The following is a 5,679-nucleotide window of genomic DNA, read 5'->3' on the forward strand; positions in this document are numbered from 1 at the left end:
CCCCCCCCATAACTCCCTCACTCTGCTTTCCTTCAAAATTCTCTCCAACTCCTCATCACCCTCATCTATTTCTCTTTCATATTCCCTTTCCCTCACACCTTCCACCTATCCTCACCCTTATAATAAGGGATGGCCCTGGGCCCCCTCACCCTTACCGCTCAGTCCCTCCCTTTCTTACTAACACTTGATATTAATTCCTTTCTTTTTACTCTGTCCCTTTCAGACCCACTCCCCCCTCCACCACTATCTGCTCAATTGCTCACTCCACCTCCCACCCCTGTCACAATTATAAAGCTGAATGTGTTGTATGTATGGTCATGTATGTGTGTATATATGTATGGACATGTATGTGTGTATGTATGTATATATGTATGTGTGTGTGTGTGTATGTATGTGTGTATGGCATTATTCAGTTTTATTTCAAGATTTCTTGCCTCATTGGCTCCTGTGAAACCGTCCAACCCATGCCAGCACGGAAGGCAGACATTGAATGATGATGATGATGTGTGTGTGTGTGTGTTGTAGAGTGACTGAATACAAGTTGCCTCCATGCATCACTTCTTTTGACTATGTGAAGGCCTTCATCAGTGTCAAGATGAATATTGTGCTGAAATCACTGGGAATGCAAGGTATTGAGGAGCAATGCACCAAACTGCTCAGGGATGTGAACCCTGGATTCACCACAGATATATCTCTGCTATCACCACCAGTAAGAGTTCCAATTGGGAAAGGTGTCAAGCAAGGAGATATTATCTCTCCAAATCTCTTCACTGTGTGTCAAGAAATTGCCAGCAGGGGACAGGTAGCATGAACATCAGCAGTGAGCTAATACACACCCTATTCACAGATAACATTGTACTCAGTGCCAAAACCACAAATCAGCTGCTGACCAACCTCACAGAGCTGGACACCCATAGCTGTTAGTAGGCCTTAAAATGAACCATATGTAAAAAAAAATACATGCTGCCCAAAGACATAGAATAAGGCCAAATAAGAGCACATCTTTTGATGCAAGTCTAATGAAGTTCTAATGTTTAAAGTTGCAAAGATGCAACTTCTTAGATAGAACTTTTGTATGGAATGGTGTTAAAAACAGAGTGATACTGAAACAATTATAACTGACCATTAAAGATGTGCTAAACTCTCTCATTATCTTATTTGGATAATATTTTAATCTTCGCTAGACCCACATGTTGGATTTACTGGTCTCATACCTGGATTTCCTACACCTGAAAAATTTCAATCTTCTGTGAGACTCCAATTCAAGACAGCCTCAGGAATACTCCAGTTTTCTACCATTTCAGGACCATGATGTATACATATATATATCATCATTGTCATTTAACGTCCGTTGTCCATGCTGGCATGGGTTGGACGGCTTGACCAGGGCTGGCCAGCTGGAAGGCTGCACCAGACCCCAGTCTGATTTGGCAGGGTTTCGACAGATCGATGCTCTTCCTAACACCAACCACTCCGAGAGTGTAATGGGTGACTTTATGTGTCACCGGCACGTGTGCCATTTGCGTGACACCGGTATCTGCCACGACTGCGATTTTGCTCGTTTTCATGGGTCTTCTTCTCAAGCACGACATAATTTCAAAGGTCTCGGTCATTGCCTCCGTGGGGCCCAACACACACACACACACACACACACTTACATGCATATGCGTTATTTTTGTTCTTTAGCCCTCTATCGACCTTGATCCAGCAAAGTTATTATCAAAGCCATTTCAGCCGTGACTGTCTCACACATTTAAATACAAGGGCATCTAAGATAATCTACTGTCTCCGTTTAGGTCGCTATTTCTAACAACTGAGCAACAACGCAAGAAGTTCCGTCTTTCGCTGTTTCTGTCGGCGCAGATGCGCGCGCGAGCGTATGTGCGTGCGTGCGCGTATATGTGTGTGAATGCAAATGTTCGTTTAGCTATGTATTAGATGCACGTGAATAACCGTGTGTGTGTGGATATGAATGCATGTATGTATGTATGTATGTATGTATGCATACCCGTATTTGTTCATGGGTGTATTTGACAGCTGTTCGTAGATAGGTATGTGCGTGTGTGTGTGTGTGTGTGTACAGTTGTATGAGCGTACTTTTAAATATGTGTGCGTATATGCAGTAGAATTATTGTGCGCATGTGTGTATTTATGCGTGTATGTATATGTCTAATGTGATGTGTAATAAGTATACGCGGTTATGTGTGTGTATGTGTCTAATTAGCGTGTGCTAATTTAAATATGTGTGCGTATGTGCATTTGGTCTGATGTAGGTAGATGTATGTATATGTGTATGTGTGTGGCTATAAAAATGTGCGTGCGCATGTGTGCGTTTGAATAGGTGTGTGTGTGTGTGTGTGTGTTGCTAGTGCATACAAATCTGTGTATGTGTTGCTTGCGTATACAAATGTATGTGAATGCGCAAATGTGTGTAAATGGATATGTGTGTGTGTGATTGCGCAAATGTATGTGGATGTGTGTGAGTGTGTGCGTGTGTGACGTAGGTTGATCTGAGGTTGTAAAAAGTATACATGTCAGGGGAGATAATAGATGCCATCTTGAAACCCGGCTTGGTCGGCATTAAGGGTCTGGACATACGGCTCGCAAATGGACACTAAGCATTGATAACACAAAATATAAATTTTAAAGAATAGAAATATATTAATAATAGTGACAATATTTGATGACGGTCGAATTGTTCGTGACACGTGGGTATTTTATATTTAATTAAATGTTTGATTAGTTTCAACGTTCAAGGGAGACAATCATATTGCCAGTGAGAAGAGTACGTAGGGGGGGGAGGTTATGGTATTACGTATGCATATGTATGTATATATCTTCCTCTCCATAGACATATACGTATATTTACCTATGTCTATGTATATGTAGGTGTGTGTGGATGTGTGTGGTGAAAGAGTAAGCAAAGTTAAATCTATTGCACTGCTGGGGTACACAATTTGCACTGACACCGTTTGTCTGTCTGTGAGTCTGGCTGAGCTCTGGTCACGTCTATTTAAAAAATTGCCAATATTGAAGTGATCAAAAGAGGCCATCGGAAAGGTAAGCGTTTTAGAAGTGTTCTTAGCTTTTGGCCATGTAGTTTATGTGTGCATATGTGTATGTGTGTGGTTGGTTTCTGTGAAGACATTTTGGTTGGAGGTGATCTGTGTGTGTCGGATGGGGAGTGAGAGGAAGACAGTAGTAGAAGAGAGGGAGGAAGGGGGTGTCAGGCACAGGCAGAGAAGGGAGGGAGGGAAAGGAAGGGGGAAGAGTCACAGGAAAAGAGGAGGGAAAGGTTGATAGATAGAGAGAGGGGAAGGGAGGAAGAGGCGCAATGAATGAATAAAAAGGAGGTGACATGTAGAGAGAGAAAGAGAAAGAGCGAGAACGTGTTGACTGGTTTAGAGAGGACAGGAATAATTATGGAAGAGAGGAAGTGACAGATTTGAAAAGAAGGAGGCAAAAAAAAAAATTAGAAATGTGATGGGCACACAGGAAGTAAGAGGGGGGGGGGGGGGGTGATTGACGCAGAGAGAGAGATAGAGAGGGTGAAAAAGGACAGATATATAGACAAAGAAAGGGTGGGAGGAGGAGAAGAAGAGAAAGACGAATGCATCTGTATCGTTCTCTCTATTTGATTGGAAAGAAAAGGCAGACAGGAAGAAGGAGGTGGAAAAGACGTGATAAATGAAGCCGTGACTGACGAAGTGAAATAAAAGATAGAGTTAACAATAGGAGGAAGGGGTGAGGTGTTTTTTTTTGATTGAAGGGACTGAGTGAGGTGGGGGGGATTTAAGGAGGAAGAGGAAAGTGTGAAGTGAATAAGCTGGGGATGGCGGCGAAAGACGTGAAACCCTACAACTCACCTTCACTGTCGTCTCGTCATTGTATCTCTTTTCTTCCTGTCTTTCTCTTCTCTCATTCCGTTTGTCTCTCACACAATGTAAACAAGCACCTGTCAACTGACCGTCCAAAGATTCTGGTAAAACCCGTTGCTGGCCTTCGTACGCGAACCGTCGATGATTATTTGTCGAAGCTTTTTGTTCATTAAGTTTGAACCATCACAGCCTATGTCATGTTGGAAATAATGCATTCGTTTCAGTTTTCAAATATTCTCCCACATGCAAACCCCGAAATAATGAATGTCACGAAATCTCGTGTATCTTTTTTCCACTATAAATTTGTGTATGTTTAGTAAAAAGTTAGAAACCAATAACTATCTAATGATTAGTGACGGGTGATTGCATGCAGGATTCGCCAGAGCACCAGGCTAATACTTACCATAAGTATTCAGCTTCGTCCCTCGTTTCAAATACCAACAGAATCGACTTTACCTTGTTGTCCCCTACTAAATAAAATAACTACCACTTACATATACAATTTACTATACTCCCATCTTCTAAAAATGTGTCGTCTTGGCAGGTACCCTTGCTTTCTAATTCTTCTTAACCGAATTTGTCCTAAAAAAACCCCCAAAAAACTCTTAAAGGGTCGTCTAATTTGTGAATAGTCCATATTTTAAATTTCCAGTAAATCATATATATATATATATGTATTTCTTTTTTTAAAATTTTGTTACGAGAAATATTTATTAATTACTTAATCTACTCGAGTCCGTAAAAATCTTACTCGTATTTTTAATAAGTTGAATTAGTTGTTTAGTATTTGGTCAGCCCTATGCCTTTTACACTTCAATCAACCGCCTGGAAAAGGCTGTAATTTGAGGGAGGTTTTGCTGCTATTTCCAGTCGCACGATCGACCACGCAAGGGCTTCCTCGTTGGCTAAGTAGTCCAGTAGGTTTTACTGTAGTTCGATAAGGGTAGGGGTCTGCTTGCACCTTTTAATTGACTTTACTCCTTAAAATTAATTAACGTTAAACACTGCATTCGTAATTATTGAATTAAACACACACACACACATAACAAATGATTAATATAAATGCTCTCGAGATGCCTAGTTATTTGTTATGACAATGCTGGTTTATTCTTGAAGATATCGAGTTTATTTTATTTTTCTTGTTATTTTAATTCCTTGTCGCTTGTCGCCCAAATATACCTGATGCACCCAGCTCTTCTATTGTTATTATGATTGTGTTTCCTACCCCCAAGTCCTGTACCGAAGAACTTCATTCAGTGTTTCCGCCTTTTTTATGCCGAAATGTGTCGGACACAATTGTCATAGAAAAGTAATTACACCCGGGGTCGCTGCACTCTACAAGAATACTGCAGCAGTCGGGTCTTAAGTCCCCTTGCCCGCCCTTAAAGTGCAAGCAACTCTAAGAAAATTCGTTCAAGGTTCTCAACCGCAGAAGACACCAGTATTAGTTTCGACCCTGGACGAATGAAAGGCGAAGTTTATCTCGACGGGATTTGAACTCGGAAAATAAAGACCTACATATGCATTTTATTCAAATACACAATGACTCAACTATGCCCATCTACACACAAGACAGTTCGACTTTGTAACGAGTCTACCAATTCACCGATTTCTCCTTCCCCAAACCTGTAGCTCCCAGACTGGAATTCTTCCCGCCCTCTTTTTCCTTTAAGCTGTACATCGTTTAGGCTGTTGCTTGACATGTTGGAAAAGCACATCTCCTTCGAAGTATACCCTGCCGTCTTAAATAAAGAATACACAGGACACTGTAGCCTTTGATATATCAGACGGGATAGTCGTT

General features: G+C 41.2%; 1 protein-coding gene across 1 annotated transcript in view; it reads left to right on the forward strand.

Moving 5' to 3' along the window:
• The first annotated feature begins 2,910 nt into the window (after positions 1 to 2,910).
• Positions 2,911 to 5,679, forward strand: part of LOC106870073 (zinc finger protein 845) — a 37,630-nt gene continuing 34,861 nt past the window's right edge. The window contains exon 1 of the mRNA XM_014916044.2: positions 2,911 to 3,060. The gene's annotated coding sequence lies outside the window, so the exon portion shown is untranslated. The remainder of the gene's footprint in view (positions 3,061 to 5,679) is intronic.

Source organism: Octopus bimaculoides, chromosome 14 (assembly GCF_001194135.2).
Source record: "Octopus bimaculoides isolate UCB-OBI-ISO-001 chromosome 14, ASM119413v2, whole genome shotgun sequence".
In the NCBI taxonomy this organism is placed as follows: Eukaryota; Metazoa; Mollusca; class Cephalopoda; order Octopoda; family Octopodidae; genus Octopus; species Octopus bimaculoides.